Source organism: Rhinolophus sinicus, chromosome 3, assembly GCF_057876585.1.
Source record: "Rhinolophus sinicus isolate RSI-liver-muscle chromosome 3, RSI-T2T, whole genome shotgun sequence".
Lineage (NCBI taxonomy): Eukaryota > Metazoa > Chordata > Mammalia > Chiroptera > Rhinolophidae > Rhinolophus > Rhinolophus sinicus.
The window spans coordinates 146,193,466-146,217,368 of NC_142503.1; the positions used below are offsets into that span (position 1 = coordinate 146,193,466).

At 41.3% G+C, this 23,903-nt stretch overlaps 1 protein-coding gene across 2 annotated transcripts in view; it reads right to left on the reverse strand.

The window, feature by feature from the left end:
- BCL2L10 (BCL2 like 10) overlaps positions 1-23,903 on the reverse strand; it is an 89,034-nt gene that overhangs the window by 24,271 nt on the left and 40,860 nt on the right. Inside the window, exon 3 of one of the 2 annotated variants that reach the window (XR_016020858.1) lies at positions 10,810-11,001. The gene's annotated coding sequence lies outside the window, so the exon portion shown is untranslated. Of the gene's footprint in view, positions 1-10,809; positions 11,002-23,903 lie in introns of those variants that run through there. The other variant, XR_016020857.1, reaches the window with a different exon arrangement.

The window sequence follows — 23,903 nt, forward strand, 5'->3', positions numbered from 1 at the left end:
GACTCATCGCAAGGGATGGTGGGCTGCGTCCCCTGCAGCTAGCAATGGCAACTGGACCTGGAGCTGAGCTGCACCCTCCACAACTAAGATTGAAAGGATAACAACTTGACTTGGAAAAAAGTCCTAGAAGTACACACTGTTCCCCAATAAAGTCCTGTTCCCCTTCCCGAATAAATTCTTTAAAAAAAAAAGTACTTCAGGTGGTTGTAGTGTGTATCGAGATTGAGATCCATGGTCTAATGACAACCTGAGGAACATATTTTAAAATGTACCCTATTTTCTTTAAATGCAGCTCATAGGATACTTAACCAGTGGCACAGAATCTCATGAAGAGTTTGGCCCCACTTCCAGAAGGAGGAGGCAACATGGAAGATACAAGTGGAGGCAGGAGGCAGCATGGAGGCAGGACAGAACCAGGGTATTAGGTTGTATGGAGAAGTGAAGGTCAGTGTCACTACAGTCTTAAGGTCAGGAGAGCAGTGGCCTCCATGGTCTCAACACAGCATAAGGGTTCCAGGGTGCAGATCACAGATTTATTTACTTTATCCTTTCTATTTCCAGTTTCAACTCCTCCTGAAAACAAAATGCTGGAAGATATTCTCTTTATCAGGTGATCAGAGTAAAAGTTAGCTAGTGACCCCTAAAAAGACAAACATAAAATTAAGCCTTCAAAATGGTTATTTTTAGCAGAGGATAGGTGTGAACTGCTTGACAAATCTGTACTTCTCTTTGGGCTGACAGACCATCTTTTATTAGTCTTGGAGGCAGGATGACTTCCTGATTCATCATGTCTGCACCCTATTTTTATTAGGTTGGTGCAAAAGTAATTGCGGTTTAAAAGGTTAAAAATAATTGCAAAAACCACAACTACTTTTGCACCAACCTAAATAAAAACACATTTTATGGACAAGAATTAGGTCAACAGAAACATCCTCCCCAGTTGACATTCTTCATAAATCAAATGCAGACAACACTAGGAGGCAAGACCATGCCAGGACATCCAGGGCTGTACCAGGAAATCAAGGTCACTACGTATTACTATAATCCAAGTCAAGGGTAATAGTTTCATTGAGTCCCAACTCTTAGGATGTAGTTTCAGCATTTATCGGGTGCCCTTATCTGACGCATAGGATGGAAACTAACTTGTAAGCAAATTGGAGAGTCCCACCTCCCTGAAACATAAACTCCCTTACTTCTTCCTAGAAGTTGCTAGATCTCTCTGCAGCTGGCCCTGGGATCAGGAATGGAGATAAGATAGCAGTGTCCTAAGGGCTTTGTGCATATTAGTATCACCACTGAGGTGTTTGTATGGAGGACTTCAGGTAGTTACAATGAGTCAGAATTCAAAGTAGAAGGCTCATGCCAGGACAGGACTGGGTTAAACATCCACAGGGCAGAAGGGACTCTGGAAAAATGCCAGGAGGGCTGCTGGGAGGTGGTAGAAGGTGGAGGTAACAGTGGTGGTTTCTCTTTCCTCCTTTATTCAACTCTCCCTTCCCAGCTCATCTCTGCTGCCTCTCATCTTGAGAAAAACATGGGGGCCCGGTGGGGCCCAGAGTGCCCCAGCGTTACCACATAACTCTGGCCTCATGTGCATGGCTATCTCAACAAATAGTGGGAGGTAAATGGCTTCCCAGCTGGGGCCAAGGTACTCCGGGCCAGCAGATTGGGAAGAGGTTTGCCCTGTGGTGAGAGCACACCTGTGTGAGGGAGGGGCAGAAAGCATTGTGATGAGCAGCGCTCTGAGTGGTTACTTTACAAAGCTGTGGGCCTCAGTGGGAGGTCCAGAAGGACACTAAAGAGCGGTTCTGTGATGTCCATACCGCAGAGGACGTCCTGGTCTGGATGTTCGGATTGGAGATGCCTCATTGAACTGGCGCTCAAACTTAGAGAGTTGCAGCCGGTAAGTCATAAGCATATCCTCAAGTGCATCCCCAACCAAATAGGGGCCTAGTGCCGTCGCAGGGTTTTTATAAACTGTGGTCACCCACATTCTCAATGCCTTTGAATTTCAAGAAGAAGAGGTATGGCTGAGAAATGACACACTTTGTTAGCTCCTTGAGCAGAACTTGTAACAGCAGCTGAATGGCAGACAAATCAGGGTGGAGGCCTTGGGGAGAAGTGGCTGAGAGTTGTGGGTTAACAGAAGCATCTTTGCTCCGTGTGGGATGAAGGGAAGACGACAGCGACTGATTGCCGACCCTGAGATTTAAAAGCAGAAGTTGGAACCTCATAAGTTGCTGGTGGGAAGGTGAACTAACAACCAGTGTTGTAAAGAGTCTGTAGTTCCTCAAAATGTTAAACATAGAACTACCGTATGACCCAGTAATTCAGCTCCTAGGAATACCGTGTTTCCCCGAAAATAAGACCTACCTGGAAAAGAAGCCCTAGCATGATTTTTCAGGATGACATCCCCTGAACATAAGCCCTAACGCGTCTTTTGGAGCAAAAATTAATATAAGACCCAGTCTTATTTTCGGGGAAATACGGTATACCCAAGAGAACCGAAAATATATGTTCACACCAACGTCTTGTAAAAAAACGTACATGGAAGCATTATTCCTAATATCCACAAAGTGCAAACAACCCAAATGTCCATCAATAGACGAAAGGCTCAACAATGTGTGGTCTATCCATATAGAGCAGTATTAGCTATAAAAAGGAATGAAGTACTATATGTGCTACAACATGGATAAACCTTGAAACATTGTGCTAAGTGAAAGAAGCCAGACACAAAAAGCCACTTGTTTGCTTCCATTTATATGAAATGTCCAGAAAAGACAAATTCATAGAGACAGACAGCAGATTAATGGCTGCTAGGGACTGGGGGAGGGAGAATTGGAAGTGACTGCCTAATGGTTTCCTCTTCAGGTGATGGAAATGTTGGGAATTAGAAAATAGTGATGGTAGCACAACATTTTAAATATGCTAAAAACCACTGAAATGTATACTTTAAAAATACTTAAAATGGTGAATTTTATCTAAAAATTGCAAAAAACAGTGGAAGAATAAACCTTAAAAGTTAACCTTTCAAAAAGTTATAGAAGTAATATCCAGTAAATTAAATTCAGTAATATTTTTCATTGCCAAGAACTTTTATCACACAAAGATTTTTAATGGCTATAGATCCTTCCAAATCTGAGGTATTACTGCCTACTTTAAAGTTTTATTCTAGTTTCTTCTTTGCTGCTGCTTCCTTGGCCTCTGCAGAGTGTGTTACTTCTCCCATGTAGTTAGTTTTCTTTCCATGTTTGGTGGCTCTTGGAGGTTAATTAATAGTTGTTAATGAGGGTATAGATCAGTATTTCTTAATTCTGGCTGCCTTTTAGAATCACCTGGGAATGCTGTAGCTGGCATGTAGACCAACCACATCAGAACGTCAGGGGAGGTGAGAGGCCCTGGGCTTGGTTCAAAGCTTCTCCAAGTGGAGATATGTGACAGCTTCTAATCTCGATGAACTGATGTGCCGGCTCCAGCCAAGTCTGAGCCCATTTCCTAGTAGGAACTCTTACCTTTGGTGATTGTGGGGCCAAAGAAACCCTACTTAAGGTCAGAGGTGGGAGGTGGTAGAAGGTGGGCCCAGGGAACTACCTTAGGTGTTTGTAGGGGCCCAGGAAACTCTAGCTTAGCTGCTGTGGTAGCCCAGGAAAATCTACTTTGTGTGCTTGTGGAGGACCAAGAAACTCTAGCTTAGGTGATTGTGGGGCCCAGGATTCTCCATTTAAGGTGATTTGGGGGCACAGGAAACCCCACCCAAGGAGATTATGAGGACGTATGAATCTTTTTTTGGGGGTGGGAATATTGGGGAACAGTTTTTCCAGGACCCATCAGCTCTAAGTCAAGAAATTGTTTCCAATCTAGTTGAGGAGGGTGCAGCTCACTGGCCCATGTAGGAATCGAACCGGCAACCTTGGTGTTATGAGCACTGCGCTCTAACCACTGATCCAACCAGCTGCCCCAGGACACATGAATCTTGATCTTAGGAGATTGTGGAGGCCCTGGAAACTCTACCTTAAGTAATTGTGGTGGCCCAGGATATTCAACTTTAGGTGGTTGTTGGACCCTGGAAACTATATTAAGAGATTGTGGGGGTGCAGGAATCTACTTTAGTTGATTGTGAGGCCAAGGAAACTCTAACTTTTGTGATGGTGGGGGCCCAGGGATTCTATATTAGTTGACTGTTGGGGGACAGGATAGTATACTTTAGGTGATTGTATGGTCAGGGACTCTTATCTTAGGTAATCGTGGGTGCTTATGGAACCTACCTTAGATGATTGTTTGGGCCAGGATAGTCTACTTTAGGTATTTGTGAGGGCCTAGGGAATTCTAAATTAGGTAGGTGTAAGCCCAGGAAATGCTATGTTAGGTGACTATGGGCCCAGGAAACTACACCTAGATGACTGTTGGGGTCCAGGACCCTCTACCTTGGGAGATATGGGGACCTAGGGTGCTCAACCTTAGGAGATTGCGGGGGCCCATGAATTTTGACTTAGGTAATTGTGGGTCCAGGAAACTCTAGTTGATGTGATTTTTTGGGACCAGGAAACTAGCTTAGCTAATTTGGAGACCCAGGTAAGTCTACCTTGTGTGCTTGTGGGTCCCAGGGACTCCAGATGATTGTAGGATCCTGGGACATTCTACATACGGTAGGTGGGGGGGCCAATGCACTCTACCTAAGGTGATTGTGGTCCCAGGAATCTCTACCTTAGATGATTGTGGGCCCAGGAAACTCCATTTTAGGTGACTGTGTACCTGGGAAAGTCTATGTTAGGTGAGTATGGGGGGTAGGAGGAACTCTACCAAAGATAATTGTGGGTACAGGAAGCTCTATCTTAGGTGATTGTGGGGGCCCTGGAAACTCTACCTTAGGTGAATGTGGGGTGGGGGTGGGGTCCAGGAATCCCTACATTAGATAATTGAGGGGGCCCAAGAAACTCTACCATAGGTTGTTCTAGGGTTTAAGAAGAGTCAAATTTGGTGATTGTGGGGGACTTAGGGATTTCTTTCTTAGGTCTCCGTGGGGGCCAAGAAAACTCTAGCTTAGGGGATTGTGAGGACCCATGAATTGCAACCCTAGGTGATTGGGAGGGGGAGATTTGACCTTAGGTGATTGTGGGGACTGAGTAAAGTCTTGCTTAGCTGAATGGGTGCCAGGTAAGTCTACCTTATATGCTTGGTGGGGGCAAGTGCTTTAGCTTAGGTGATTGTGGGGGCCCAGAAAACTCTACCTAAGGTGATTGTGGGCTCAGAACTCTTGACTGTACGTGATTTGGGGCCCAGAAGACTCAACCTTAAGTATTTGTGGGTCCAGGAAACTTGAGGGAGCCCAGAAGACTCTACCTTAGATGATTGTGGGGAACCAGGCAACTCTACATTAGGAGATCATTGATGGACAAGAAATTCTACTTTATGTGCTTGTGGAGACCCAGGAAACTTGACCATAGGTGATTGTGGGGTCTTAGGAAATAAACCTTAGAAAATTGTGGGTGCCCAGGAAACCCTACCATAGCTGATTGTGGGCTTAGGAAACTCTATCATAGCTGATTGTGGGCTCAAAAAATTCTACATTAGGTGATTGTGGGAATGAAAGAAACTCTATATTAGGTGATTATGGGACCCAGGCAATGAACTTAGGCAATTGTTGGGGCACATGAAACTTGACTCTTGGTGACTGTGGGTCTGGGAAACTCTAACTTAGGTGATTATGGGTCTAAGGAAGTCTACCTAAAGTTACTGTGGGCCCATGAAAGTCTGTCTTAGGTGATTGTGAGCCCAGAAAACTCTAAGCTGATTTCTTGTCCCCCCTAATCACCTATCTTAGGGTCCCAGAGACTCTATCTTAGGTGATTAGGGGGGGACAAGAAATATCTATCTTACGTGATTGCTGAGGGCCAGCGTATTCAACCTTAGGTGATTGTGGACCCTCAAAAGTCTATCTTAGGTAATTGTGGGCCCAGAAATCTCTACATTGGTGATTTTAGGGGGACCAGGAAACTCTACCTTTGTTGATTGTGGGTCCAGTAAACTCAACCTTAGGTGATGGTGGGAGCTTAGGAACTTGAGCTCATTATTACCTAAACTCAACTTTAGGTGATAATGGGGGGCCAATAATTTCTACCTTGGTGATTGTAGTGGGATAATAAACTCAACCCTAGTTGATTTGGGTAGCCCAGGATCCTCAACCTCTGGTGACTGTGGACCCAGGAAACATGACCTTAAGTGATTGTGTGCCAGGGAAACTTGGTCTTAGGTGAATGTGGGATCCAGGATAATCTACCTAGGTGATTATGGTGGGCCAAGAACTCTACTGTAGGTATTTTTTGGGGGTCCAGGAAACTCTACCTTATGTGAATGTCAGGTTCCGTGAACTTGACCTTAGGTGACTGTGGTTTCTTCTGATACTCTACCTTAGGTGATTGTGGGGGTCCAAGAAACTTCACTTTAGATGATTGTTGGGAACCATGAATCTCAACCTTAGGAGATTGTAGAGCCTGGAAGCTCTGCTTTTGGTGATTGGGGGGTGGATAATATCCATAAGAGGAATGTGGACCTCTTATGATTGTTGGGGCCAGGATAGCCTATCTTAGTTGACTGTAGAGGGCAAGAAATTCTACTTTAGGTCCTGTAGGAGTATACAGGTACCCCATTATTGAAGTTTGCTTACATCACTTTACTTTTTAAAAATTTTTATTATTTTATATTAGTTTCAGGTGTACAAAACAACATAATAATTAGACATTTACACCCCTCACAAAGTGATAACCCCCCGCCAAGTCTACTACTCCTCTAACACCATACACAGCTATTGCAATACCATTGATTATATTCCCTATGCTGTTCTTTACATCCCGACATTAATTGACTTTTATGAAAGACCTACATTAGTGCCTGGTTTTGCTAACTGAAAGAAATCTGAAAAGGATTTTGCTTTTACAAAAAAAGGGCAAAAAGTGATAATAGCATTCAGTGTTTGTTTTGCAGTGAGCTGTTGTAGAGGCGGTATGTACCCTAAGCAGTGAGAGTGACACCACCAGGCTCCTTCCCTTGGAACCACACTCAGCATCAAGCAGCCAGAGCTTTGAACTGTCTGTGAGCATCTACTTTCTCTTGATTTATTTTGTGCATCGTTAGTAAGATGTGTCCTAAAGTAATTGCTTTTTGGCTTTATGTCATTTTGGTTTTTGAAAGGTTTCAAAGGAAGGCTCTACTTTCAAACAGTAGGGGAAATCTGTGCTGGAAAAAAACACATTTTTTTCCCTTCCTAAAACCCAGTTCTTCCTTACTATGTCTTTCTTACCTGTGTGTCTCCTTTACTTCTCACACAGCACATTTCACTTCTGACTCTTCTGGTCTACAAATGTGTGGAGGTTTTCTCCATACCAAGCAATTCTGTGCAACATCAGTTGGGTGTCCTAGAATTTAATTCAATTCTGACATTGTCTTCCCAGTGATAGTGTCAGATCTCTCAGGTTAAGGGCTTAGTTCCACAAGACTGTGTCACCCACCCCCCACTTAAGATGCCAATTGCAAACCCAGGTTATCACCTATACTTCTGACAACCAGCTATAGATCACAGGTTCCAATAACCCCCTTTTTGGGTTTAATTTGCTAGAGTGGCTCCCATACTCAGGAAAACACTTACTTCGGTTCATTAAAGGCTATGATAAAGGATACAGATGAACATCCAGTAGGAAAGATGTGTAGGGCAAGGTATGTGGGAAGGGGAGCCGAACTTCCACGCCCTCTATGGAGGTGCCACTCGCCCAGCACCTCTATGTATTCACCCAACCCAGAAGCATTCCAAACCCTGCACTTTTAGAATTTTAGGGAGGCTACATCACATAGGCATGATGGATCATTAATTTTGTTTTCAGCCCTTCTCCTTTCTCGAGAGAATGGGGAGGGGTTGAAAATTCTAAGCTTGGTCTTTCCAGTGACCAGCTCTCATCCAGTAGCCAACACAGAGTCATTTCATTAAAACAAAAAATACTCCTATCACCCAGGAAATTACGAGTTTCAGGAACACTGTGTCAGAAATGGGGGTCAAAGACTGAAAAGGGGTTCCCGGACCTAATTTGTGTGTGTGTGTGTGTGTGTGTGTGTGTGCGCGCGCGCGCTTCCCCACACTGATAAGCAATTCTTGGAAATCAGGAGGGTGTCTGAGAATTCACCTCAATTCTGACCCTATTTACCTGGAGACAGAATCAGATTCCATGGGTAAGGATCTCAGTCCCACAAGACGCCAGGTCTTCACTTCAGATGTTAATCCCCAGCCCAAGTTTCTACCACCTACAAATCCTAGGTTCCCACAATGCCCTGCTTGGGTTTAATCAATTTGCTAGAACAGCTCACAGAACTCAAAAACAAACAAACAAACAAACAAACAAAAAAACCTATTTACTTACTAGATTACTGATTTATTACAAAGAATATTGAAGGATACAAATAAATAGCCAGAAGAAGAAATACATAGGGAGATGTCTCAAATGAAGGAGCTTCTATCCTTGTGAAGCTTGGGGCCAGCATGATGATGGCACATCGTTCCCCAATGTGGAAGCTCTCTGTAAAAAGGCCAATGAGCTGTCCTTTTGGGTTTTTATGGAGGCTTCATTACTTACTCATAATTGACTAAATCGTTGGCCATTAGTAATTGATTCAACTTCCCTGGAAATCAAGGGGTGGGACTGAAAGTTCCAATCCTCTAACCACATGGTTGGCTCCTACTGACAACCAGCCCCTATCCTTAGGTGCTTTCCAAAAGTCACTTCATTAACTTAATAAAAGACACCTCCATCACTTTCAGCACTTAGGAAACTCCAAGGGTTTAGGGAGCTCTCTGTGCCAGAATTCGGGATGAAGACCAAATACATATTTAATATAAATCAAAATATCACAAAGACCAAATATTAGAATAAAAGATGCTCCTAGTGCTCTTACCACTTAGAAACTCACAAGGATTTCAAAGCTCTTTGCCAGGAACTGGAGGCTGAGACCAATGTATATTTTCTATTATTTCACAGCCCACCCCCTGGTCTCTGGAGACAGACCCCTTATAGCAAAATGATACACAAGTCAAAACATCCTGGCACATGACGAGAATCCCATGCAGTCATTATGAAAAATGTCTCCCAGGGAGAGGCCATTCCAGTTTGTAGGCTTCTATTCAATCTTGTCCGATTGCAAATGTAGGGGTGGTCTCAGCAAACACATGGCTCCACCCTTTCACACATCTGGTGTTGATGTAATATTGGATTTCCCTTATTACACAACCCAGTTTTCATTCCTTTACCCATAACTACTATTTTTCATTCTTGGCATTTATACCCCCCCCCCCCCTTTTTCACCTGTGGAAGTGACATTATGTTTGTCCACTGTGCTGGTCTAGATTGCAGACAGCAATACTGCTCTAGCAAGTCCCTCCCCCTCAGTCCACTTCCATTCAGAAAAGTAAGATCACACAGGTGCAGAACTAGGGGGCCATCTTTGCCACCAGGCAATCCAGCTGCATTCACTGGTAACTCCATTTTCCAGATGGGTGAAGGCACATCCTGCCCCATCAGGCCCATAGGAATTCAGACATAATGTTTGAAAACTATTGCAATTTCTTGCTTAAGAATCATCCCTATTTCTAGCCCTTGTACTTGTAGCCCTGGTCATATGACCACTGCATCAGATAGAGAAAAGAAAAAAGTTGAGGTGATGTGGGGAAGAAAGGGATAAAATAAGTATATATTTTGTACTTATCATAAATAAGTATAAGTACATTATATAAGTATATAAGTATATAATACTTATATAAGTATTATAAATAAGTATAAAAGTGTAAGTATTATACCAACATCCTCCTCCCTTGGCAAGAAGACAGTTATATCAACACCTCCTTTTCCCCAGATCCAAATAAAAAACAGAGGAATCTATCCAGTGGGGACATTCCTTTAAGTCTACTCATGTTGAGTGTGAGCACACACTTGTGAAGGTAAGCCAGACCTTTGTGCCTTTATTTCCGTCCTTTCAGACTTTCCAATTCTCTATCAAACTAGTACTCTGAGGAGAATATCTCCCTGCCCTTTGTTGGACAATTTGGGCGTAAAGCGTGTTCCTTGGTCTGAAGAAATGATGGTTTGCTCTCCAAATTGGTGCAATATCTTCTGTTCCAGTTCTTTTACAGTATATTGAGCATTTGCTTCTACCACTGGTTAAGCAAAGCCCAGCCCAGAGTCAGTGTCTATTCTACTTAGGACCCACTTGTGGCTCCTCAGGGCTACCAGCGTCAGGCTCACTTGCTAGCTATGATCAGGGCCTCCCACTAGGGAATCTGCCAGATGCCCATCTGTAGTCTCTATCTCCTTTGCTGGCAGACAGAACAGTTCTTATCGGCATTTTGTGCGTCAGAGAGTACAAGAGGACTATGCCTAGATTTAGTCCATCTTTGCATTGCTGCAGTACCCCCATGTCCACTCATTTCATGGACCCCGGTGGCCACCTTAAGCCAGCATACTGGGATAGCTGCTCGTCGATTCCAATCACCTCCTGAACCTGGAAGGGGGTTCTTCTGATAGGCACCGGCATGTTCTACTTTAATGCAACCCTCAAATTTTCATAGTGATTTCCACAGGGCTGTGCCCCGATATGGGCATTCCTGTAACGGGCCAGGTTTCCATTGCTCTTCTACCTGACCATATGGCCAAGCCATTGGCCACTGCCCAGGAGTCTGTAAAAACCCAGAGTGGCTTTTTCCACTGTTCAAATCTCCCATCACTGCCAGGAAAACAGCATGCAAATCAAGCCACTGAGTGGATTTGTTTTTACCTTCTTCAGTCAGTGTCTTTCTATTCTCTGGTCCTAACTCAGCAGCATTCCAAACAGGAGGCTGTCCATTCACTGTGGAACTGCCATCCACAGACAAAGCAGCTCCTTCTTGGTCCGTTGAGAGCTGTTTATAGCGCACTGTGCAAGAGCCAACAGAACCCAGCAGCTCCTCACACAGTTCCAGAGTCCATCCTAGGGGAAAAGAGACTCCCTGTGAGTATCTCCTCCTTGCATTCCCCAGGCAGCAAGATCCTGGATAAACCATTTCCACTTTATTATGGAACTTTTCTGGGCACTGCCATCCCTATTACAGCATTTCTCTGACATCGTCCTAGACATTATGGATATTTCAGGTCTTAAGATCACTTTATGTCCTTTAGTTATCAGGGTAGTTTCAATTAATGACCGATAACAAGGTAGTAAATGCCTCTGAAGAGGAAATTCTCTAGTCCCGAAGTTGTCTCTGGGAGGCACACACAGGCTTTTGCCATAAGCCCCAGTCTAGGCTCCACATAGGGAATTTGTTCCAGCATTTCAGCTTCTATTTTACCCTGTGTGGGCTTGGACAATCTTACTGGTTCCTGTCTAGCATGTCCAATTAATATTGCTTGAGGGGTAATTTACATGCCTTCTGTTTTACAGTGTTAGGTGGGGAAACATTCCCCAGTGAGATACAGTGTCCATTTCCATAATGCAATTAGGTAAAAGAGGTGCAAATACTTTATATAAAGCCTGTTTAAATATTCCGGTTCTCCTACAAACTTTTATCATAATTCCATCAACTCTTATGTTCCTAACTGTAGCTTCTAATAGGGTTTCATCAACAGGTTTGGGTTGTACAATACCAAGCAGGGGAAGTGTTCCAAAGCCAGACATAATATCCATTCCTGTAAACCATTCAGGTAAAGGCTTGGTCTTCCTGGTGGCCAGACTCCATTCAGGAGCCCATGAAGAGCACTTCATTAGAACGAAAGACAGTCCTATCACCCAGGAAGTTAGTTACAAGGGTTTCAGGAGCCCTGGGTCAGGAACTGGGGTCAAAGACCAAATATTAGAATAAAAGATGCTCCTAATTGCTCTTATCAATTAGGAAATTACAAGGGTTTCAGGAGCTCAATGCCAGAAACTGGGGGCAGAGACTAATATATATTTTTAAATATCTCACAGGGGGTTCAGGAAATTCTACCTTATATAATGTGGGGTACCAGGAAATTTTACCGAGGTGATTGTGGGGGCCCAGGATAGTTGACCTTAGTTATTTGTGGGGGGCACAAGAGTTTATCTTATGTGATTGTGAGCCCAAGAATTCTATCTTGATTGTGGAGTCTCAAGAAACCCAACCTTAGTTGACTATGGGGGGCCAGGATAATCTACCTTACGTGATTGTGAGGGTCCAGGAAAATTGACCCTTGATGATTGTGGGGCCAAGGTAATTCGACTATAGGTGACTGTGGGACCAGGAAACTCTACCTTAGGTGATTGGAGTGATCCCAAAACACTTTCTTAGAGGCTTATGGGGCCTGGAAACACTAACTTACGATTGTGAAGGCCCAGGAAATCTGAACTTAGGTGATTGTGGTGCCCAGGAATGTCTATCTTAGGTGATTGTGGTGGCACCAGTAACTTAGGTGGTTGTTGTGGGCCAGGAGTCTCTTCCTTATGTGATTGTGGGGGGCCAGTTAGCTTGACCTTAGTTGATGGTGGGGATCTAGGATAGACTAGTGGATTGCGGGGGGCCAGGATAGTCTGTCTTAGATGATTGTAGAGGCATAGTTATGTTTACTTTAGGTGATTGTGGGGGCCCATGAATCTTGACCTCAGGTGATTGGGGGGTCTCAGACACTATACCTTACATGATGGTGGGGGAGCAGGAATCTCTACCTTAGATGACTGTGGGTGCCTAGGAAACTCAACCTTTATGATTGAGGGGTCCTAGGAAAATCAATCTTAGTGGATTGTGGGGACATAGGAAAATCTACATTGGGTGATTGTGAGGGTTCAGGAAACCATTCATTAGGTGATTGTGGGGATCCAGAAAACTGCTGATTTTGTAGGGCCAGGGAATTCTGCATTAGGTTATTGTAAGGAGCCAAGAAACGCTTCCTAGGTGATTGCTGGGCCAGGAAACTTGAACTCAGGTGATTATGGAGGCCACGGAAACTTGACCTATTCAATTATTAGGAACAATGAAACTCACCCTTAGGAGATTGAGGGGCCCTGGGACACTCAACATGAGATAATTGTGGGGGCCATGATAGCTTACCTTAGTTGATTGTGGGGGCCTGCAAACTCTCACCTTAGGTTATTTTGGGGGCACTAGAAACTCTACCTTAGGATTGTGGTTTCTCTACCTTAGGTGATTGTTGGGCTGAGAAAATTCATACTGACTTTTCTGGAAATTCTGCCTTTTGTTGATTGTGGATACCTGGAAACTATCTTAGGTGGTTTGGGAACCCAGGAAAATGAAATTTAGGTTATTGTTGGGGCCTACAGAACTCTCTTAGGTGATTGTCGTGGCCATGGAAGCTCTATCTTATGTGATGGTCACAGGCCAGGAATCTCTATATTAGGTGATTGTGTGGGGCAAGAAGACTCAACCTTAGGTGTTTGGGCTCAGGGAATTCGAACTTAGGTGAATGTGGGGCCCAGGACAGTCCTCCTTAGGTGACTGTGGGGACCTGGAAATTCTACCTTAGGTGATTGTTGGGGATCAGGAAAATCTACCTTAGGTGATTGTGTGGGACAAGAAACTTAACCATAGGTGATTGTGGATCAGGAAACTTGACTATAGGTGGGAGCCTAGGAAAGATCTGAGGTGATTCCTGAACATGGACTCTCAACCTTGGGTGATTTCGAGGTCTATGACTCTTGACAGTAGGTGATTGGGGGAACCCTAGAAACTTGACCTTAGATGATCGTGGCGGCCCAAGAATACCTATGTTACATGATTTTGGGTACCCAGGAACCTTAACTTTAGGTGGTTGTGGAGGCCCATGACACTTGACCTTAGGTAATTGAGAGGACTCCAGAAACTCAACCTAAGGTGATTTTTTTTTTTTGCAGGGAAACTGCACCCTGCAAAAAGGGGCCCTGGACCTCCATGTTATGTGATTGTGAAGGTCCAGGTTTCTCCACCATAGGTGATTATAAGGGCCTAGGAAATGCTACTTTAGGTAATTGCATGGGGCCTGGGATCTCTACACTAAGTGACTGTAGGGACCCAGGAATCTTGATTTAAAATGATTGTAGGGGGCCAAGATAGTCTAACTTAGTTGATTGTGGGAGCCCAGGAAACTCTCCCTTAGGTAATTATGGGGGACCAGGAAACTTAACCTTAGTTGATTGTAGGGGGTCAGGATAGTCTGCCTTAGTTGGTTAAGGGGCCCAGGAAACTCTATTGTGATTGTGGTCCCAGAAAACTCTACCTTAGCTGATATGGGGGCTCAGGAAACTCAACAAGAGATGATTGTGGGGACAAAGACGACTTGATCTTAGGTGATTATGGGCCAGGGAAAGTCTACCTTTGTTGATCATAGGCCTTGCAAACTCTGTTTAGATGTATGAGACCAGGAAACTGCCACAGATGAATATGGACCTGGGGAACTCTACCTTAAGTGATTGTGGGACCCAGAAAAATTGACCTGAGGTGATTGTGGGCTTGGGAAATTCAACCTTAAGTAATTGTGGGGACCTCTGAATCTGAACCTTAGGTGATTGTGGAGGCCCCAGGAACTCTCCTTATGTGATTTTGTGGGGCTAGGATAGTCCACCTTAGGTGATGGAGGGTCCAGAAAACTGCCTTAGGTGATTTGGGGCCCAAGGAAATGCAACCTTAGGTGACTATGGGGGCCTCAGGACACCAGACCTTAGTTGATTGTGGGGGCCTATGAATCTTGACCTTAGGTGATTGGGGGTGTGTGTCATGAAACTTGAACACAGATGATTGTGGGGGCCCAGGAAATCTACCTCAGATGATTCTGTGGGCCCAGGACTCTTGACAACAGATGACAGTGAGCCCAGGAAACTCTACCTGAGGTAATTGTGAGGAGCAAGGAAACTAGAACTTAGGTGCTTGTGGGGGCTCGTAAATCTTGACCTTAGGTACTTCTGGAGGGCCAGTAAACTTGACTGTAGGTGACTGTGGGTCTAGGAATCTTTACTTTTAGTAATTGTGGGGGCCAGGAAACTATCTAAAGTGATTGTAGGCCCTTAGGTGAACTGCTACCTTAGGTGACTTTGGGCCCAGGATATATGACCCTTAGTTGTTTGTGGGGCCTCAGGAATCCTCGACCTTAGGTGATTGTGGGGCCTTGGAAACTTCACCTTAGGTGATGGTGGAGGGGGGGCAGCCAGGAAACTCAACATTAGCTGATTGTGGGGCTGGGAAATTCTACCTTAGGGTATTGTAGGGACCAGGAAACTCCTAAGGTGATGTGGAGTCAAGGAAACTTGTCTTAGGTGAATTTGGGGGCCCAGGAGAGTCTATCTTATGTGATTGATGGCCCAGAGAACTATACTTTAGGTGACTGTTGGGGCTCAGGAAACTTGACTTTAGGTGATTAGGGGGCCAGGGATCTCTACCTTAGGTGATTGTTAGGGGCCAAGGATACCCTACCTTAATGATTCCGGGGGACAGGAACTTGACCTTAGTTGATTGTTAGGGGTGAGGATAGGCTACCTTTTTGATTGTGGAGTCCAGGAAAATCTACCATGTTTCCCCCAAAATAAGACCGGGTCTTATATTTTTGCTCCATTGGGGCTTATTTTCAGGGGATGCCTTATTTTTTCATGTACAACAGTCAACATTTATTCAAATACAGTCATGTCATCTTCTTCTGGAACATCGTCATAACGTACTAAATGCGTGCGTCTGGCTGAGATCTTAACTGGGACTTATTTTCAGGGGAAACACGGTACCAGAGGTGATTGTGGGGGATTAGAAAACTCTGTCTATAGTGATTGTAAGGGCCCATGATCTCGACCTTAGATGATTGTGGGGGCCCCGGAAACCATGTTGCCCAATCCATTGTTAGGTCACACTTGATACTTGAGGGAAGGCGAACCATTTTCTTAGGGAGTTTGGGTGTGTTTGTAGAAATGGTCAACAATTGTTTTCCCAAATATCTTAAATTCCAATTTCTTCTCACCTTGAATACTAATGACAGCTGGTAACTTTCATATATGAGTTTATGTTAATTTCACAATCACCTGTGAGGAAACTGAGGCCCAGAGAATTTGGGCATTAAAGGTCAAAGATCTGGGGAAGTGATCAGGGAATGGATGAACACCAGTAGTTCTCTCTGTACATTTTCCCCAAAGGAAAAAAATTTATGTTTTTGACTTAAATATAAATGTAGCTTTCAGAGCCATGGAAATGAAATAGACTTCCTCTCAATGTACAAAATCTGAGCACTTTTATTTTTGTATTTTAAAATTTTTAAAGTATAGTTGGCATACAATATTACATTAGTTTCAGGTGTACAGCATAGTGACTCAACATTTATCTACCTTACGATGTGATCACCACACTAAGTCTAGTAACGGTCTGTCACTGTGCAATGTTACTACAATATTATTGACTATATTTACTGTGCTGTACACTACATCTCTGTGGCTTATTTATTTTACAACTGGAAATTTGTACCCCTTATTTCCCTTTACCTTTTACACTTATCCCCCTACCTCCCTCCCTTCTGGCAACCATCAGTTTGTTCTCTGTTTCTGAGTCTGTTTTTGTTTTATTTGTTTTGTTCTTTTTCAGATTCCTCGTATAAGTCAAATCATTTGTCTTTGTCTGACTTATTTCACTTAGCATAATACCCTCTAAGTTCATCCATGGTGTTGCAAATGGCAAGATTTCGTTTTTGTTTTGCTAATATTCCATTATATATGTACCACATGTTTATCCATTTGTCTAGTGATGGACATGTATGTTGCGCTCATATCTTGGCTATTGTAAATAATGCTGCAATGACTATAGGGGTGCATATAGCCTTTCAAATTAGTGTTTTCAATTTTTTTTGATAAATACACAGAAAAATTGATGTGTCATATGATAGTTCTATTTTTAATTTTTTGAGGAATCTATTGTTTTCCAGAGTGGCTGCACCAATTTACAATCCCACCACCAGTGCACGAGGGTTCCCTTTTCTCCACATCCTCGCTAATACTTGTTATTTGCTGACTTTTTGATACTAGCCATTCTGACAGGTATAAGGTGGTATCTTACTGTGGTTTTGATTTACATTTCTGATGATTAGTGATGTTGGGCATTTCTTCATATGTCTGTTGGTCATCTATATGGCAACTTTAGAGAAATGTCTATTCATTTCCTCCACCCATTTTTTAATTAAATTGTGTGGGTTTTTTTTATGTTGAGTTGTATGAGTTTTTTATATATTTTGGATATTAACCCCTTACTGGATATATCATTTGCAAATATCTTCATTCAGTATGTTGTGTTTTCATTTTAATGATTTCCTTCAATGTACAGAAGTCTTTTCATTTGATATAACCCCATGTCTTTATTTTTGCTTTTGTTCCTCTTGCTCAAGGAGATCTATCCAAAAAGATATTGCTAAAACTAATGTCAAAGAGTTTACTGCCTATGTTTTCTTCTAGGAGTTTTATGGTTTCAGGACTTACTTTTAAGTCTTTAATCCAATTTTGAGCTTATTTTTGTATATGGTGTAAGAGTGTTCTAGTTTCAATCTTTTGCATGTGGCTGTCCAGTTTTCCTAACACCATTTATTGAAAAGACTGTCCTTTCCCCATTACGTAGTCTTGGCTCCTTTGTCATTAATTAATTGATCATATGTGTGTAGGGTTATTTCTGAGCTTTCTATTTTGTTCCATTTATCGATATGTCCGTTTTTGTGCCAGTACCATATACTATTTTGATTTTTATAGCTTTGTAGTTTGAAATTAGAGAGCATGATACCTCCAACTTTGTTCTTAAGATTGCTTTGGCTATTTGGTGTTTTTTTTTTTTTTTTTTGCATTGAAATAATAAGGTGTTCTATTAACTTTATGGACTTGCATATCCAGTCCCTTCCCCAGGTTTTGAAAGTTCTCAGTTATTTCTTAAACTCTCTGCCCCTCTGTCTCTTCTCCTTTTGATATACTCATTAATTTTATGTCGGCTTTTCTAATGGAGTCTTATGATTCTCTCCGGGTTTCTTCACTTTTTAAAAATTGTACTTTTCCACCTGTATCATTTCTAAATTCTGATCCTCTAGCTCACTAATTCTCTCTTCCATCTGATCTACTCCATTCCCAGTGCTCTCTAATGCATTCTTTATCTTGTCTGAGTTCTTTAGCTCCAGAATATCTGTTTGGTTCTTTTTTTAGAATTTCAATCTGTTTGGTAAAGTACCCTTTTCATTCCTGAGTTCACTGAATTGTCTGAGTTTTCTTGTATCTTGTTGAATTTCTTCATGATAGCTATTTTGAATTCTCTATCAGTTAGTTCGCAGTATTCTATGTCTTCATGTTCAGTTGCTAGAAAATTGTCACTTTTTTTTTGTGGTACCATATTACCATTATTTTTCATAGTGTTTGATGAAATGTGCCTCTGCTGCCACACTTGAAGTAGCAAACAACTTTCTTATTTAGGTAAGGCTTTGTGTACTTTGATTCTAACAGTTCAACTGGTTCGCAATGAGAAGCCTTTCTTTTGTTTTCCAGAAAGTGGTACTATAGTGCAAGTTTTTGGTTTCTCTTATTGTAGTTGACTAGCTGCTAAAGTTAGGAGCACCCACATAAAAAAAAGTGAGTACAAAATAAAAATAAAAGGGGGGCTAGCAGAGTAGGGGATGTGTGCACTTAGCACATGGGGCTTTGGGTGTACCTATGGCCTGGTAGGGGGATCCTCAAGTGGAGGAGTCCCAGCAGTCTGTGGACAGACCTGGAATCCCAGGGCAGACAGTAGGAAACACGTTACTTCAGTTGTCTTGTCTGCTTTCTTCCCTTTCCCTCAGTCACAGAGGTCTCTTCAGGAATCTGCGTGTTGCTGAAGAGCAGTAGGATGCTCCAGTTGCAGCCAATGCAGCTGGGCAGACTTTCACTCACCCCTTTTTCTTTCCTCTTCCTCTGCTAGAGAGGTCACCACTGACACTGGTACCACTGCTGCCACAATTCCCTAGGTTCCGTGGCTTCCTCTGAGGACCAATCCACCCACTTTCGCATCACAAGTGGATGTATCTCTTGGGTGTCTTGGTATGCTATGCAGATGCATTTTTGATCAGTTATGGCTATCCCTTTAGTTGTAAGTCAAAGGGAAGAGAAAAAAAAGAACAGCTCATGCTGCAATGATGCTGATGTCACTCCTAGCCTCATCCTTGTGACCAACTGCCAACATTTGTATTCTGCCTTGGAATACATCCTGTCTCTGTATAAAACTAATACCAGATGGGAGTCAAATCCCTGGTCTGGGTTTCAGGAGTAATACTCAATGGAGTTAATGAGGTTAGAAAAATCTGTACTATCGACAGCTGCAAATTCCTGGAAGTCAGGTGGATAAAGTGTTTCAAGGAGGAAACTATTTCAAGAGATATTGCCATAAAGGGAAGGAAAGCATGTAATAGCTGGAGAGGAAGTGGAATTGAAAGAGGGAAGAGTAAAATGGACTCACATGTACTCGTTACCCAATTCCAACAGTTATTGATATTTTGGTAATCTTGTAGATAATCTTATTTCATCCATAAACACATCTTTTTTTGATTGGAATATTTAAAGAATCATTATTTCCCCTCTGATTATTTTAGTATCATTTAGAGATGATCATTATACCATGATCACAATAGCAGTATTAAAAACAGTGCCTTAATTTAATAACTCATCTGTGTTTAACTTGTGCTATAGCATCACTTTCTGGAAAACAAAAGAAAGGCTTCTCATTGTCAACCAGTTGAACTGTTAGAATGATGGGAATGATTTTTTGGACATGACACTAAAAGTACAAACAAAAGCAAATAACAAATGGGACAAAACACTCAAAAACTTTTGGATGGCAAAAGAAACATTTAATAAAATTAAAAGGCAACCTACAGAATGGGAGAAAATATTTGCAAACCATATATCAGATAAAGGGTTAATATCCAAAATATATAAAGAACTCATACAACTTAACAAAAACCAAACAACCCAATTTAAAAATACAACTTAACAAAAACCAAACAACCCAATTTAAAAATGCACAGAGGACCTAAATAGCCATGTTTCCAAAGAGGACATCAAAATGGCCATCATGCACATGAAAAGATGTTCAACACAACTAATCATCAGGGAAATGTAAATCGAAACCACTAATGGGATATCATCAAGAAGACAAGAGACAAAAGGTGCTGGTGAGAATGTGGTGAAAAGGGAACCCTTGTACGCTGTGGGAGAATGTAAATTGGTCCAACAACTATGAAAAAAATATGGAGGTAACTCAAAAAATTAAAAATAGATCTACAGCACAATCCAGCAATTTCACTTCTGGGTATGTAACCAAAGGAAATGTAAACAGGATTTTGAAGAGATATATGCATTCTCATATTTAATGCAGTGTTATTGACAATAGCCAAGATATGGAAACAACCTAAATGACCATCAATGGATGAATGGGTAAAAAAGATATGCTATACATAAGCAACGGTATATTATTTACCCATGAGAAAGTTATCCTTCAACTATGAAGGAGAAATAAAAAGGCTCTTAGACAAACAAGAGCTGGGGGAGTTTATCACCACTAGATCACCCTTACAAGAAATGTTGAAAGGAACTCTTCAAACTGAAATGAAAAGATTAAATTTCTGATTAACGTGATAGTTAGAATTAGACAACTAACTGTGTTTTGTAACAGTATCTTCAACAATTCTAGTATAAAGGGTAAAGGAAAAGGGCATTAAAAGTAACTATACCATAATTTGGTAATGAATTCAATGCATAGAGATAATTTATGACATCAAAAATATAAAAGGAGAGAAGTAAAAGGATGTAAACTTTATAGACAAATGAAAATAAATTGCTATCAGCAGAAAAAGGACAACAGTATTTTTATCTATGAGATGGTCTATGTAAACCTCATGGTAACCACAAAGCAAAAATCGAGAGCACAGACATGAAACAAAAAAAAGGGCAGAATGAGAAAATTATCATGAAACACTACCAACTTACAAAGGTAGACACAAACAGAAGGAAAAACAAACAACAGAGAGACAAAAATAACCAGAAGGCAATAGATAAAATGTCAGTAGTGAGCCCTGACATGTCAATAATCGCCTTACATGTAAATGGATATTCTGCTGCTTTTGGGTGAAATATCCTTAAAGTATCAATTAAGTCCATCTAGTCTAAAGTGTCATTTAAGGCCACTGTTTCCTCATTTATTTTCTGTCTGTATGATCTATCCATTGATGTCAGTGGGGTGTTAAAGTCCCCTACTATGACATATAAGTGATATACAGTATTTTGTCTTTCTCTGTCTGACTTACCTCAATTAGCAAAATGTGCTCAAGATTTAGCTGTGTTGTTGTAAGTGGCAGGGTATCTTCCTTTTTTCTCAAGTGCACATGGAACAAGTCACAAGTTTTGTGGGAATGTAAATTGGTGCAGACACTATGGAAAGCAGTATGGAGGTTCCTCAAAAAATTAAAAAAAGGTCTACCATATAATTCAGCAATTCCACTTCTGGGTATTTATCAAAAAAAAAAAAGGAAAACACTAACTTGAAAAGACATATGCACCCCTATATTCACTGCAGAATTATTTACAATAGCCGAGATATGGAAACAACCAAAGTGCCCATTAATGGTTGAATGGATAAAAAATACGTGGGGTCTACACACGCAAGTATTATTCAGCCATAAGACAGAATGAAGTCTTATCATCTGTGACAACATGGATGGAACTTGAGGGTAAGTTAAAATAACTCAGAGAAAAACCAATACCATATGATCTCACATATGTGAAATCTATAAAAGCAAAAACAAACTTATAGATTCAAAGAATAAGTTGGTGGTTACCAGAGCTGATTAGAGGCAGGAGTTGGGGCATGGGGAAAGTAGGTGACGGGAGTCAAAATGTACAAACTTGCAGTTGTAAAATAAATTAAGTCATGGGAATGTAATGTATAACATGGTGACTATAGTTAATACTGTATTGCATATTTGAAAGTTACTAAGACTAATCTTGAAAATTCTGTAACTGTTATGGTAATAGATATTAACTAGATTTATTATGATCATTTTGCAACATATATTAATATGGAATCACTGTGTTGTATAACTGAAAGTAATATAATATTGTCAATTATACCTCAAAAAAAGCTAATGAAGTTTTATTAAGTATTCTGAACTACTTATGTGTTTGGCTTTGTGCTGATAATGAGTTGGGGGTAGTGGAAGACAGGGAATAGTGCTTCTATTAATAATTTACACCCCATTTGATGGAGATGAGAGAAGGGACTGGGAGTGGTAAGTAAGGTAAGAACTAAAACACAAAGCAGCAATTTAAACCTACTGTGGAGTACAAAAAGTGCTTAGCACTAAGAAAAATGAACACCTATCTTTCTTAAACTATTCTAAAAAACTAAAGAGGAGGGAAGACTCTCAAACTCATTTTACAAGGCCAGCATTAACAAATCCACCACAAAAAAAGAAAATTACAGGCCAATATACCTGATGAACATAGATGCAAAAATCCTCAGCAAAGTATTAGCAAACTGAATTCAGCAATACATCATAAACCATGATCAAGTGGGATTATTCAGAAGATGAAAGGCTGGTTCAATATCTGCAAATCAATTAATGTGATACACCTTATAAATAAAATGAAAAATAAAAATTATACGATCATACTGTATTTCCCTGAAAACAAGACCTAGCTGGACAATCAGCTCTAATGCATCTTTTGGATCAAAAATGAACATAAGACTTACATATAAGACCGGATCTTATGTTATAGCAAAATAAGACTGGATCTTATATTTATTTATGCTCCAAAAGACCCATTAGAGCTGATTGTCTGGCTAGGTCTTATTTTTTGGGGAAACATGGTATCAAGCGATGCAGAAAAAGCAGTTGACAAAATCCAACATTTATGATAAAATATTCTCAGCAAAGTGGAGAGGGAACATTCGTCAACATAGTAGAGGTCTTATATGAGAAACCCACAGCTAACATCATACTCAATGGTAAAAAGCTGAAAGCTTTCTCTTTAATAACAACAAGGAACAAGAAAAGGATGTCCCCTTTCAGGGGTTTTCTTAAGCATAGTATTGGAAGTCCTGGCCAGAGAAATCAGACAAGAAATAAAAGGCATCTGAATTGGAAAGGAAGAAGTAAAATTGTCACTATTCAAAGGTTACTAAATATAGACAACCCTACAGAATTAATCAAGAAACTATTAGAACTGATATGTCAGTAAAATAGCAGGAAACAAAATTTATATTCAAAAATTGGTTGCATTTTTATTCACCAATAACAAACTACAAGATAGAGAAATTAAGAAAACAATCCCATTTACTACAACTGCATCAAAAACAATAAAATAACTGGAAATGGCATGGATGGAAGAAGAAATAGAATTGAGACTTAAAAGAAATAAAAGAACTCTACAACAACTTACTAGCTCCATCAGAAAGAACAATATAAGAATAATGGGCATACCAGAAGGAGAAGAAAGAGAGAAGGGAACAGAGAGTATATTCAAATAAATCGTCAACGAGAACTTCCAAAACTTGTGGAAAGAACTGGATCCTTGAATCCAAGAAGCAAATAGAAAACCTAATTACCTCAACCCCAACAGGCCTTCTCCAAGGCACATGGTATTGAAGCTGTCAAAAATCAACGACAAAGAAATAATCCTCAAGACAGCCAGGGAAAAGATGACGGTAACCTACACAGGAAAGCCCATTAGAATATCATCAGATTTTTCAGCAGAAACTCTACAAGCCAGGAGGGAGCAGAACCAAATATTCAAAATATTGAAAGAGAAAAATTATGAGCCAAGAATAATACATCCAGCAAAGATATCCTTTACATATGGAGGAATAAGGACCTTTCCAGACATACGGAAGCTGAGGGAATTTTCTAATACACGACCTGCAC